We start from the raw sequence: 14,696 nt of genomic DNA, 5'->3' as shown, positions 1-14,696 counted from the left end.
TGGGAATTCCAGAGCATCCCTAAGGGATCGCATATGCAGCCTGGGAAGGAAACAGCAAGAGAAAAAGGGCTTCCCAACCCACTTCTGTACAGGAAGGCCCTGTCCACATCCCTCCACTTCTGAGCCTCTATTTTGCAGTGTGACAAGTGACGAGCTAAATTCAAATGGAACTCTGCATCGGGGAACATTTGGGGAACAGAACAAAGAGCTTGAATGGGGGAAAAGGTGAACTCTAAATGAAGGCTGTGATTTGGTTGATAGCATGGTACCAAAGTTAACTGCTTCATTTTGACAGATGTGCCACGGCCAGATGACATACTAACTTTGGGAGAAGCTGAGGGAAGGCCATTAAGGAACTCTGCAACTCTCCGCTTCACATCCCTCCTGGGACAGTTTACTTTTTTAAAAACTGGAAAGGCTGACATTCCAGGGCTACTCCTTGGCACAACATCCGGGAAGTTACACAAAGCGGCAGCCCTGTGCCCCAGCAGATATCAGCTCCTTCTAGTGGTAGAGTGTTCCCCTTACTACAGCACACCAGGGAGAGAGAGGGAGAGGGAGAGAGGGAGAGACGGGGAGAGAGAGAGAGAGACAGAGAAAGAGAGAGAGAGAATATGAGTTGCGGGGTCTAAGTTTCTGGGCAGGGATGAGGATGCCCAGAGCCTCCTTCTGGAGGACGTGGCTGGCACATCCAGCATTACCAGCAGAGCAGTGCCTGAAGCTGCTCCCAGACAGCTTCTGGGAGATGCGCTGGGGCTGGGTTACAGGGTGGGGAGGGAGGTGGTTCAGGACAGGCCCTTTCTGGGCCGGGTGGAGGCTCCCCACCAACTCCTACACTATACCCCTAAGCACCCCAGGACCTGAGAATGTAACTGCATTGGAGGAAGGGCCTTTAGGGAGGCGGCAGAGGTCAAATGATGTCCTATGGGTGCGCCCTAACCCACGGGCCTGTGTTTGGAGATAAGGTCTTCAGAGAAGTTGTTCAGTTACCGAGGTTCAAGTCGGGGACCGAAGCCAACCTGACCAGTGCTCTCGTAAGAAGAGGAGACCAGGACATGGGAGAGGCAGCAGGGACGGACAGAGAGAAGACGCGGGTGGACACAGACCCAGAGAGGCAGAAGGACGACTCCCAGGAGAAGCCACCCTGACGGTGCCTTGGGCTGGGGCTCCGCCTCCGGAACCGTGAGGACACACACTGCCCTTGTCAAAGCCACCTGGGCAGTGGCACTTTCTCCTGGCAGCTGGGGTGGATTGGGACAACCGCCCCCTGGGAACGCTCTGCCTGTGGGGGCTCCTGGAGGCCAGGGAAGAAGAAAGGGGGAGGCAGAGAGGGAGGAGGAGCCCTGACATAAGAAGAGGAAGAGGAAGAGGAAGCAGGAAGAGAAGAGGAGGAAAGGAAGGGGCAACCGGAGCCTGAGCGCACCCGGGACGGGCTCTGCAGGTTGACAAGAGATGGAAAACTTTCGTGTCAGTAGCAGCTGCCCCGGGGGTCCTCAGCCAGCCTGGCCCTGCCTCAGACCCCATGGGCCCCCGTCCCAGGAGGCCACCGGCCCTTTCCAGCCTCCCCAGGCAGGGCGTGTACACTCCCCAATCACCTCTGGGGTCCCCCGGATGCCCGGTGTGACCTGGGCCGCCTGGCTCCCCAGCCCTCTGATCCGTAAAAGCCTGGGCTTGAGTTTTCAGAAAGCTCTCAAAAGTGATGGTGTTAGCAGAGCAGCGAAAGGGTCCAGTCCAGGAGGCCTTCTGTCCTGTTAATGCCAGTCCTGGTGGCTGCTGCAGGTGTGGCTGCTGGGGAACGGATGCAGTGGCATCTCACTGGCTCCATGTGGCTGCTGGGCAAGGGTCACCCTGCTTCTTCCAGGTGGAGCTGGGAGAGGAGCAGCCCCAGGGCCGGTGCCAGGACCCCAATGACTGCACCTACTGAGCCCCCTCCGTGCCTCTGAAGTCAGGGACTTGTATTTCTAGCAAGGTTCCCAGCGGTTCTGATAATGAGAAGGGTTTTAGCCCTGAGAGCCGTAGAACAGGACCTGGGCCCCCAGGAGGATGGGTCTCAAGGTGTCATCCCATGGGAGGTCAGAGGGGAACAAAGCCAGAATCGGGAACACGGAGCAGAAAAGCTGACACTGCTGGAGATGGGGAGAATGCAACCCCGACCGTGTCCTGGGGGTGCACCCAGAATGCCCACAGCCCTGGGCTTGGGCTTCAAGGACGCGTGACAAGTGCCAGCCCTGCTTCCTGCAACACTCGCACACACCCACGCTAAGCACAGGGCTACACCTGCTATTCTGCAGCCACGCACCTCTGGTTTTGGTCCTGCATCCAAAGCCCATTTTGCAGGTAAGGAAAATTGAGTGCACGGGACACAGAGTAATTTCTTTATGGCACCAAGATGGAGACTCAAGCCCACCTGATTCCCAAATCTAAGCTGCTCCCGAAAAACACTAAATTCTTTCCGTGGGGCAAGTCTGAGCCGGGGTCTTGGGCCTGGGCAGCTAAGCAGGGCTGGGCCAGGCAGTGACCGTCCTGTTCCTCCAGGCTGGCTGCCTAAAGCTTGGATACCAGGATGCAGGGCGGGGGTAGGAAATGGCAGGTGGCCACTTGTGGGGTGCTGGCCCCTGGCAACAGGCGAAGCGACAAGCACCAAGACACCGTGACAGTGTCAACAGTAATTGCTTCCACCACACTGCGTTCTGAGCTGCAACATGACTAAGAGGGCTGCAGGGGGCATGACAAGTCGGGAAATTGTGTAAGATTGAGAAGCCCCGCGGAGGGAGCAGCAGTGTTCTGTGGTAATTACCTCCCCTCTGGCCAGAGCAGGGGCTGGGCCGGCGGAGAGCAGTGGCCCCTCCCCCCCCCTTTCTCCGCCTCCTCCTTCATCTTCTTCTCCCCTCCCCCGCACCCCGTCACCCCCAGAAGGCTGGACAGCCCTGGCCCCTGCTGCCTTTTGAGGAGGCTCTTGACATATTTAAAACTAAAAGAATACCCAAACGATCGCCAGAGTCCCAGTGCTTCTCAAATGAACGCATTAACATTTTAACACCTTTAGGGAGGGCAAAGCAATATAATTATGCTTTTCATAAGATAATTATGGGAGTTCTGAAATATTATTAATTTTGTGTTCCCTGTGGGCAGTAGGATCCAGAAATGGGACATAAATTTAAAGTTTTGGGAAAATGACTTCTTTCAAACCTGTTAGTGGATCTCTGAATATAGCAGTATGTGACTCTGATGTGGGCTTGATGTCAGAAGTTTAAATTGTATTTCTTCAACAAAAATATGCAGGCTGTGGGTATGTTACACACATGCATACCAGCACTTAGTATGAACAGGTCGGGACATAAATAGCAGTGCTAAAATCGCAAAGCAACCTTAGGAGAAAGTGCTGTCGCCCCACCCCACTTCCAGATGAGGAGCTCGAGGAGGAAAGGGCTGGGCATCCTTGCGCCCCTGGGGCAGTGAGGCAGGGACACATGGGCCTCCTGATCCGCCCTGCTCCTGTGTCACTGCACAGGTCAAGAAGGGGCCCAAGGGACCGGCACCGTGGCGGGGCTTCTGCGGCAGCAGCAGCAGCAAACATGGGATCCTCCCCTCCCCTCCCAGGCTGAGCGCTGCCAGCCAGAGCCCGGAGGACCCCACCCCACGCTCCCCGGAGAAAAGCTTTCAGGTGATGCTGCTTCCGAGGGGCCTGCCAGGCAGAGCCAAGGACACGGTCCTGTCACCCCCACGATGGCCATGGATGGCGCCCCAGTGGATGATCGATCGGGCTGGGACGGCCCCAACTCAGCCCCCACAGGGCCTCTGCATGCCCCAAGCAGCCCCATGTCCTCCCCTGTGGCCCCTGAGCCCCAGGTCATGCCTATCGAAGCGCCTTGTTTTATTTTCTTCACGACACACTGAAATCTAACATTTGCCCGTGTATTTAGTTACCTCTTTGCTTATTTATTTCCTGTCTCTGTTCATCAGAAATTAGGCTAAGAAAGAAAGAAAAGAAAGAAAGAAAGAGAGGATGGGATGGAGAGAGGAAAGAAGAAGAAAAGGAGGAAGGAAGGGAGGAGGGAGGAAGGAGAGAAGAACACTCCCTTCCTTGCCTCTAGTGGCTGGAACATAGTAGGTGCCCAAATATTTGCTGACCGAATGCTGATTCTGGAAGAGAGCAGAGGTGGTTGCTCTGTAAGTTCCCATTCCAGAAGTAAACTTTCCACCAAGCTTAAAGTCACTATGCTGGCATGACTGGTATTAGGACTAAGGTGGAACCCTTAGCACAACCAGCATGGGAAGGAGAGGCCCTACTGGACCCAGGGTGGAAATACCAGTGGTAAGACCACAAGAAAGTGGTAAGATGGAATAAATGCTTCAGTCGGTTCCTCTGCCACCAAATCTCAGCCAAGCCCTGATTCCCGGCCCCGGCCCGGCTGCTTGGCATTTCTCACACAGACCCACGCCAGGCTGCTGCTGGAGGAGGCAGAGCAGAGGGAGACGGGCTGGGGAGTGGGAGTGGCTTCTGTCCTCTGACATCTGCGGTCTGCCCAGCTCTCTCTCGGGCTTAGAGCTCAGTGCCTTCAGCCTCGGGTTTTCGTCCCCACATCGATTATAACCCCTATGTAGAGATGAGGAGGTGAGCCTGGAGCAACCTCGGCGAGTCAGGGACCCTGGAGGAGGTGCCGGCTGCCTCGCCCTGCCCTGCAGAGGGAGAAGGAGCTAGTCCCCCTCATGCACGGGGGACAAATGTGTTCTCACCACTGCTGTAGCAAAGTACCACAAACATGGCGGCTTAAAACAATACAACTAGATTATTTCACAGCTGCAGAGGTCAGAAACCCTGAAGTCGAGCTGCCCACGTTCCCACAGTTCTCGGAGGGATCTGTCTCCTCACGATTGGCCGCCTCCTCCACGGGCTGCCAGTCCTCCTTCTCCTCTCTTGTTCCCACCCGGTCTCTCTGACTCGCCTCTGTCTCTCTCCTCTGTCCTGTCCTCTCTCTGCTCCATCTCTCATCAGGTCTCCTTTTCTGCCTCTCCTGTCTCCTGCCTGTTAGGACCCTTGTGCTCGCAGATAACCCAGGGTGCCCTCTCCCTGTCGAGACCCAATTCCGTTCCATCTGCGAAGTCTCCTTGGTTAGTGTTCTCTGACACAGTCACAGGTCCCAAGACGAAATGTCCCCGTCTCTGGAGGACTATTACCCTGTCCATGGCAGAGACCTTAAACATCACCTGATTCCATCTCAGAGGAGCATAGAGACATGGGACTAAGTTCGAGTCCTGAAGTATTAAAAAAGTATCCATACCACAGAGAGGCCGGGTAAAGTTCAGAGGCAGGGACAAGACAGGGCTCTTGGCTGACACCAGGGATGTTTGTAGAAGGCGTGCAAAACTATAAGCTACTGGTCCAAGCCCTCTCCCCATGTTAACCCCCCATCATTGCATTGTCAAAATAATTCCATGAGCTGGGTACTATTGTTGTCCAGCTTTAGAGATGAGTAAACTGAGGCAAAAGCAGGCGAGGGACTGGCCAGGCATAGCTGGAAAGGAGTGGGCTGGGATTAGAACCCAGTCCCAGATTTCGACCCCTACACCTTGGAGCTGGGCCTGAACACTTATCAACTGTCGCCGGCAAGCAATGTTTATCTCTACAAAGCCCTTCTTGTGAAAACACAGCTCTGCCTATTGAGGCTGACATGGGTCAGGCTGCGGGTCCTTGCTAAATTCTCTACATGCATTGGACTGCCCAACCCTTCCCCGTAATTCTGGATCCAAGGACCCCTCAGCCCTTGCGGTGATGAGTTGATAGAGGACCAGAGGGTGAAATGCGTGAGAAAGTCTCCAACTTTACAACTCCACCTGGCCTAGCCTAGTGGCAATACCCATAATACCTGGGAGGCTGAAGCAGGAGGATCACAGGTTCAAATTCACCCTGGGCAACTTAGCGATTTAGTAAGATGCTGTCTCAAAATAAAATATGTGAAGAAGACTGAGGACGAAGCTCAGTGAGATGACGTTGGGTTTGATTCCCAATACTGCAAAAATAAATAATAAAAACCTCAGCCTCTTCCCACCCCCACCCCGTGACCCAAACACTTGCTAAGCAGCAAAACAGGCCTCTCAGCTACTCCCAGAGCCCTCTTTGCCCTTCAGCAGTCCTGGAGGGGGCAGGGACCCCGAGTCAATAACGTCTGACACCCGAGAGATAAAGTGTGCTGCAGATGCTGTGGCCAGCAGCTCCTCGGCTCTGCTGAGGCTTTGTGTTTCTCCGCTCCGATGAAGGCCACTCCTGCCATGCCTCGGGCCACATAAAGATGTGACCAGCAGAGGTTACAGTGGTCTCCAGGGAGCGCCTCCTGCCGTGCAGAAGGTGGGGCACAGTGACAGGGTAGCGAACTCCCTTCCTGTCTGCCCCAGCCCAGCCAAGCCTGCCCAGTCTCATGTCAGTTTCCCTCCCGGCCCCTTCACCCCCAGGGATTGAAAAGTCTGCAGACAGAGGCTTTAGCCTGTAGGTTTGGGGTCCCTGGGAGGTTGAAGCAGGGTCCCTGGCCTCGCAGAAGGACGGTTCTGAGCCAGATCTTCCCTCCTCCTTCACTCACCGAAATGCACTGAGCACCTCCTCGGCGCTAGGCGTCCCTCCCAGCCCTGGCAATGAACTGCAACCAAGCCAAAGCCCACAGCTTGGAGAATGCGCCAGAGCTGGGCACGGCGCAAGGGTCTTCGGGACAATCTTCAGAGGGGGAATTCAGGAGCAGAGACTGGGTGTCCCCGCGGCAGGTCACGCCGTGTCCAAGCCGAAGTCTTGGCCCTCTCGGCCCCCATCTTTGCTTTCAAAGGTTTTAAGGACGTGGAATCCATCTGACGATTGGGCTCCAGGTTTGCAAGTCAGAAAAATCGCTTTGAAATAAATCTCAGCAAGGAATTCCACATGAAGGAAACATGAACGTGAACTAGTAGGTGCCGGGGAGGAAGGGTAGGTGGGAGGGAGGACAGAAGGGAGGGAGGCTGTAATATTAGAAGTGGACCCGTTTCCCTGCTGAAAGAGACGGTGAGGCTGCCAGTTTTATTGTTCAATTTTTTCGTATGGATTTTGAATAAAAAATAAATTGGCTTCCTTTAAAGAGGACAAGCTGAGTGCCAGTGAGGACGGCGGTGAATCATGTGTGACCGCCCTTGGCTTTCTTCCTGGACTCAGGAACTCTGTCTGCAGCCAGCGAGGGGCACTGCAGCCCTGCAGGGGGCAGGCATGGGCCTCTCCTCCACCTGGCTCCCCCACACCTCCACCCCAGGCCCGGCCCTGGCATCCTGGGGGAGGAAGATGCTAGGGGAATTTCTCTACCCCAGGTGCCCCTTTTCCAACAACTGTCCTGAACTGTGGGGGCCTGTGGAGCTTGCTTCTGTCTTCTGCCTGTCCCTGAGACCTGGGTCCTGGGACCTGGCTGACCTTTGGGGAAGGTCCCCCTGCCAATCTGTCAAATGGGCTGTAAGAAAGCCTCCTTCCCAGGACTGCTGTGAGAATTAAATGAGATGTGGTATGTGGAATGTACCTGAAATAGGTACTCAATGTCACATCTACATAACATTTAAATCGGGACAGGAAGGCTTTCAGTGAAAGCAAGCATCTTCACCAAAGAGAGAACGAGAAGGAAGAAGTTAAGAGGGGAGACTCAACACCCAGGAAACACGTTCCAAGTGAAAGTGGATGGCCACTACTCAATTGCCTTCTTGGGGAAGCTTTTTCCATACAGATCCATTTACATAAGCCCCAAGAGACAATGGGGGCCAGAAGGGAAAACTCAGAAGTCAAGATTTTTTATTTGTACTGAAAAGAAACCAGCTTCAAATGGTTGAGTCAGTCACCAAGAACTGATTAGCACATGTAACTTTCAAATCTGGCTTCAAGTATAGCTGCGTCCAGCTACCAAAAAATAACATTAGGAACCCATGTCTCTGTGATGCTTTCATTACTCAAAATATGACTTCTAAATGTAGTTTATAGAATCTTCAAGCTTTCTTTCTAGCTGCTCAGCAACCCCAAAGGAACAAGAACTTCTTTTCCAATGGGTCCAGCAAAAGTCCTAGTGCTCACTTTCATTGGGCAAATTCAGGTCACATGTCCTTCCCTAACCAATCACTGCAGCTGGAGGAAGGGGGATATTTTAATTGGTTGAGCAGGGGTGACTCATCAACTCTGGAGGCACGAAGATAATGTTAGCATCACTTCTATCCGATTTAGAGTAAGAAAGGAGATTCTCAAAGGAACATCAGGCACTGTTTCAGAAGATGGAAAAATGAGTACTGGGCAGACAATGATGACAGAGGGGCACTGTACTCAGAAGGCTCCCTGGCTTCTCCTACTCTCCCTCCCTCTGTGCCTGGGACACAACATTCCCAGCGCCTGCCCCTTGGAGGTGGCCGGTACAAATTATTCAGTGCCGTGAATCATCTCAGCTTCACCCCTGCTCAGCTCAGGAACTGTGGCTCTCTGGCACTGTCATTGCCTTTGTCGTCTACATCTGAGTCATCCTTGTCCCTGGGACTTCATGTTTCACTTCAGCATTCCCTAAATCATGGCCAGGCTCGCCCCTCAGACACTTCCAACCCCTTCAGGAAGTCATTTCCCCAAGTGTGCCCTGAGCCACCCCCCACCCCCCAGGGCTCTACTCTCCACAGCTCCTGCCCCGAGGACTGGCCTTCGAAGCCTGGAGTCGGCTCAGGGCATTCTGCAGCCCGAGAAAGCAGCTTTTCATTGAGCCAGCTGTTCTCTTCTAAGCTATTACTTTTATCTTTTTCTATGTGTCACTTGAAACATCCTTGTCCAATTATAGAAATTTTTCTGATAGACTTACGTATTCTTTAGGGTAATGCTAGCTGATATAACAAATTAATCCCAGAACTTCAGTGGCTTAGCATAATAGAAGGCCTTTTTTCTTCCACATACAACAGCTGATGTGGGCATGCCTGGTCATTAGTGACACTGCATTTAAGGACTAACAATCCAGGCTCTGCTTAGGTCCCCACCATCCCAGAGGACCTCAGAGTCTCCTTCACCAGGCAGGACACTCAGAAAAGTGACACAGACAACTCCACCTATTTCTGAAAGGTCCCATCCCAAGGGTGACCATGTGAAGATCCCCTGCAGTCAAGTTTGGGGAATTCAGTTGTGCGACTAGACCTGGAGCAAAGAGACTGAGAAATGAAATAAATAGTTGTCTCCTGTAACAATCCTGCCTTATACCCAGAGGAAAACATAGTTTCTGAAATGTCACCGGCTATCTCTCTAACAGCATAATGGCATCATTTTATTATTTGACGCTAGTCACAGGCAAATTGCCTTTTATACTGACTTACACTGTATGGAATCTGCACGTGTGAACATCCACTGATCAGCTTCCCAGCAATGACGGCTGTGTTTGCCAGCAACGTGTAGACGGGAGCAGTCTCCAGCTGCGGCATCCCCTTGGGTTCTAAGTGCTTGGATCCTGAGGCTCAGCCACAGGAAACCTTTCTTGCTATGGGTCTGGTCAGCAGGGCTTTCTGTTTTACATGCCACAAGTAGAGTTCATTTGACCTGCATGTCCAAAAGACCCTTTTGATAATTTGTGAAAAGCAAAGCTCCCTCAGCCCAGTCTGCCACTTACAGTGTCCAATACAAAGTGTCATTTTGAGTGTGTGGATATATGGACCACACTATGGGGTTAAAGCAGGAGCCGTCTGCGTGAAATGATTGCATAAGACCAAGTGTCTCCCAGGTTCCCCCTAAGGAGAAGGTGGTGGAGACAGATCTTTGGCCAGATTTTTAGTCGCACTGAGAAATGGCAGCAGTAGGACACAGGAATTAAGAACCCAAGATCTAGGTCCCCGAATCCACGTCCTACTCACCCAGAGACCTTGAACACATTTCTTAACCCCGCTCAGCTTCGGTTTCCTCATGGGAAAAACTGGAGTGACAGCGTCACCCCTCTGAAGACTATTGTATCCATCTCACAGGAGGTGCTTACCATGGTGCCTGGAACAAGGGAAGTGTCCGTAGGTAGGCATTAGCCATCTTCATGGTAGCAGACTCACCCTGCCGATCGGTTATGTCCGCTGACTACATCCCCCAGCTCTGGAACATGTTGTTTAAGAGCACCATGAGAGCCAGCTTCGAAGTCCTGAGAAAACACGGGCTGTATGGAGCTGGCTGAACCTTGTTCAGAGGAGCCTGAACTAGCAGTGGAGATGTCGACCTTACTGCAGGGGACCTGATGACTACTTTAGGGTCATGACCTTTAAGCAGTAGGAGGAGTTGTCTTTGTCCCCTTTCTGCATGTCCTGCAGGATGCAGAGGACCCCGGGGCCCTCCAGGATGGTGTGGACCCGAGGCAGAGCCTGCGTTGCTGGTCCTTACACATGGTATCACCAGTGACCAGGTACACCCACGTCAGGTTGTTACACATGGAAGAAAAAATGGGTTTGTATTACAGGACGTCGATGGAGTTAGGGGTTATTGGTTACATCAGCCTTTGTGTGAGGACATGGTAGGACCTTGTTCCCTTGAGAATTCCAACCTGAGTACTGAGCCAGCAGGAGGGGACACCACGCAGAGCTCATGCATCTGCCCCAGCCTCTGTGCCCACTACACACACATGCACACACATATACACACACTCTGTGTGCATGCACAACCACAGGCATGCACACACTGCACACACACGTACACATGTACACACACATTGTACTATGGTATCAATTCCACTTGGAATTTGTTCATAGAAAAATCACTGGGTTGGTACTTGAGTTTTCATGGGTAAGGATATATTATAATGCTAAGCCCATAGCATTATGCACCTGTTAAAAAAGATGCTGATCTCAATATATTGATATAGAAAGACATTCTTGATGCAGCTTTTAGAAGAAAATCAGATTGAAATAAGTCTTGATTGAGAAAGCATTTATATAGCATTTACTATGTACTGAGGACTTTACATACATTAATTTACTCGACTTAACCCTTCACAGCAACCCTGTGACACAAACCTCATGGTAATAATGGCGGCGAGTGAAGGAGAGCAGAGAACAGATGCTTTAGAGCATCTCTGAGTGGTGGCGCCACCCAGGAAGGCCTATTCATTTTCCATTTTACAAGAAAGTTCACAAATCAGATAAATAGCCCCTCTCTGTTTAAGCCTATGTTAAGTTTTCTGTTAACTGCAACCAGACACAATCCTAATTCGCACAATTTGTAAACAGCAAGGATGGACTCTAGCCACTCGTGGCAACCCAGAGCCAAAAGCACAGAAAGCGAAGAAAGAGCCAGGATTTTCCCTGGGCTGCATTGGCCCGATGTATTCTCCAACAGGCACAAAAACTCCCCCTCCTCCTCACCCAGCCACGGACACCATCACCCCCTGTCTCACGCCACTGTGCTCCCCAGGACTGGACTCAGGAGTCCAGGGAAGCCCGGACACCCCAGTCCCTCCTCTCTGAGCACACGGCCCGGTCAGGTTGGCTGGCTGGAAGACACTTAGCATCTCTTCTGCTCATTGCAATTCCGTCACATCAAAGCAGCCCACAGGATCTGAAGGCAATTTTCTCATTGAATTATGCTAAATCCTTCAGGGAAGGAGACGAAATTACTTAAAACCTATAAAAACTAAAGCAACATTCTGGCTCTATATTTTAACTTTCTGATTGTTATTTAGAGTTAACCTTTTCTGCTGCTAAATCATAAGCGCATTCTGCTGTGTGTCAGGCTGCACAGCCCATAAGGCGGGGGGGCGGGGGGGCGGACCCAAGCAGAGAGAGAGGAGGCCTGGGAAGAGCTCCTTGGGCTCAGGAAGATAACAGAAAGTGGGTGGCATTTTGCTCTTGGAAATCAAAGGTATCAGGAGGTGATTCATTGAAGCAGCAAAAAAAAAAAAAAAAAATGAGTTGTGGCTGCATTGTTATAACTATGAGAGCCCTAGACTGGGGTGCAGTGTGTCTCTAGCATAGCACGCTGACGGGGGTGAGGAATCATGGTGCAGGCAGACGGGGACAGACCCTGTGCCCTGGTCCTCAGGAAGTTATTTATTCCCTTAGAGCCTCCATCTCCCCCTCCACAAAATGGAAAAAAGAATAACGTATTCAATGACGAGGTAAGCACGACTCTTTTTCCTCATTTTTAAAATGAAGGAGGCAAGGCACAGAGCAGTATAGTGACCCACTGTTGCCATCAGAAGTGGCAGAGCTGGGTTCAGGCTCAGAGGCAGCTTCAGAGTCAAGGCCTCCCTGCCAAATAAACACACGCACAGGGAGAAGTCAGAGTGCTTCACTGTAGCATACCTGCTGCTGAAGCGGGCACGAGAGTGCTTCATTTAGTGCCCGGCAGATAGCGGGTGCTCAGTAAGTGCTGGAGAGGCAATTTTTCATTTTATTTGTGTGAATTTGTATTTATAATCAAATTTATATAAATTGTATAAGTAGGCTAAATTAATAATCTTATCAACACATCAGACAAATTTCCATTTATTATTTTTCCAGAAAAACCTATACTGAAACCCAAAATTAGGTGGCCTGCTCCCTCTCTGTAGCTCTTATAACACTCTGAATTTTTCATTTGTGGCTTAAAATGCAGTTGAGTAGTCACGTGACCGGCTGTTGCAGAGGCAGATTTCGCTCCAGCACCATGAGCTTCGTGAGGGCAGACGCTTGCTCTCTTGTTCACAGCCCAGCAGCACGCATGATGCCGGGTATGAAGTTCTTATTCATCCAGCGGTACTCACCGGTGTAACTTCCATTCCTGGGACCTTCCAGGCACCAGAGACTTCCTGCCCCATGGACTCCGGGGAGGGGTACACACCATAAATTTAAAAATTGGCGAGCGCCTGTATATCAAGCAAGTCTTTGTCAGCTCAAGCTGCTTTAACAAGAATACCATAGGCAGAGTGGCCTGTAGAACATTCTAGAGGCTAAAAGTCCATGTTCAAGGCAGCAGCAGATCCCATGACTGATTCAGGTTCTGTTCCTGGGAGTGGAGGGGCATTTTCCTGCTTATCTTCATGATAAGAAAACTTTCACTCTTGGGTTGCTTCTTACAGGGCACTAATCCCATTCGCAATGTCTCTAGTCTCACGACCTAAGGGAACAGGTCTGCTGGAGGTGGAGGTTATTTAATAAGGAGATATCAGCGAATATCTCTGTTAATGAGATGGCCTGATGAAGCAGATGGATACATCTGCTAAAAGGCTTTTCGGGCAGAGACTGCAGCAAGTGCAGAGGCCGTGACAGGCAGACAGGTGTTTGGGTGTTCAAGGTCAGTGTGAGGAATGCAGTAGGCCTGGTTTAAGATGAGGTGGAAAGGGAGATGAGGGGCGGGTGACAGACGAATAATTATGAGAGGAACAGAGGAAGGCAGAGACAGTACCTGTGTCCTTGTCTCCATGCTGACATAAAAACATCGAGTGAGGGGCACAGTGCAGGGATGGTGGGCTCGGGAACACGCTCAGTGAGCTGTGTGCTGCTACTGCACACATCATCTCTGGCCTGCCAAGGAGGATACAGCAGGGCCACAGCCTCCTGATACTGGATCACTGTATCCAGAGGACTGTGATGGAGAAAAGGAGTTGAATTAGCCTGAGACAACTCCCCGGGGCCAGGCTGGAATCAATGTATGACTCTTCGATGAAGGCAAAGTTCAGTTCAAGAAAGAGACAAACATTAAAACAATGTAGCAGCCAGATTCTTGCCTCTGGGAAGATGTAGTAGATATACTTTTCACTTTTCCTCCTGCTAATTATAAATTAAAGCCCCAGGTATTACATGTGAAATGAACATAAAAAGACTCTGAAAGGTACAGAAAAGAAGGCAGACCAGCTAGGGAACTTGGGATGCAAAAAACAGCACAATTAAGCTTCCTGGTTGTTTTTTGTCCCTCCTGTATCTCAGTCTTAGAGTTGAGTAAGCAGCAACCCAGAAAAACCAGACCTCAGTGACAGAACTGTGCATTCACAAGACCAAAAGGACCAGAAACAGAACAGCCTTGTGAGATAGAAAACTTTCAGACAAGAGCCATACTATTGCAGCCAAATGCGACAGGAAAATAAAAAACAAAACATGGCCTCTCCATCGCCCACACCAACACCAAGAGGAGAGCCCACACACCTGTGCTTTGAAGCTGTGACGAGGCAATCAGAGGAGCCTGAATCAGGCCCGGCCGGGCTTTCCCTTCCCCTCCATGGTGGACCGTGAGGCAGTGCCCACTGCTGCTCATCACCACGGCCACCAGGCATCGCTCTCTTCCCTTGTGGTGCAGAGGGAGCAGAAGACCCCAGACCTTTGGCATTTCCAGCTGGAACAAAGCCACCTGCAGAGCTAGGTCCTTGGGGGGCCTGAGGGAGCCAGAATTCCATCTCCACACAACAATAACAAGGAGCCCACCCCCAGGTGACAGTAGAGGCTGAGTGAGCACCTCAGCTTCTGCCCTTCCCTAGCAGTAGTGAGATTTCAAGCCATCGGAGCGGTGTTGGAAAAAGCCAACTAAAACAGAAGGTGAAGTAAGATCCACAGTCTCTCAAAACATGTTACAAAGGGTCCAGGGTTCAGTAGAAAATCACTCATCATGCCAAGAGCCAGAAAGATCTCAACCTGAATGAAGAAAAAAGGAAGTAGAATTATTTGACAAAAAGTTTAAAGCATAATAAAAAGCCCTCAGTGGCAATTACAAATATATAAGAAAAAAAATCAAGAACCAGAAAGCC

General features: G+C 51.2%; 1 protein-coding gene across 23 annotated transcripts in view; it reads right to left on the bottom strand.

Annotated features, from left to right (window-relative positions):
• The window catches only part of Hrct1 (histidine rich carboxyl terminus 1), a 255,785-nt gene that overhangs the window by 125,324 nt on the left and 115,765 nt on the right, over nucleotides 1-14,696 (bottom strand). For 16 of the 23 annotated variants that reach the window (XR_015450373.1, XR_015450372.1, XR_015450361.1 and 13 more), the window contains one exon: nucleotides 1-14,696. This exon is cut by the window's left edge; it is cut by the window's right edge. The exons of 6 other annotated variants lie outside the window; for them this stretch is intronic. The gene's annotated coding sequence lies outside the window, so the exon portion shown is untranslated. One more of the 23 variants, XR_015450367.1, reaches the window with a different exon arrangement.

Source organism: Heterocephalus glaber, unplaced genomic scaffold, assembly GCF_053883595.1.
Source record: "Heterocephalus glaber isolate CG9 unplaced genomic scaffold, H.glaber_assembly_v1.0 deba00000943, whole genome shotgun sequence".
NCBI lineage: Eukaryota > Metazoa > Chordata > Mammalia > Rodentia > Bathyergidae > Heterocephalus > Heterocephalus glaber.
The sequence above is the reverse complement of the archived record's forward strand: the minus strand, read 5'-3'. Positions and strand labels throughout refer to the sequence as shown.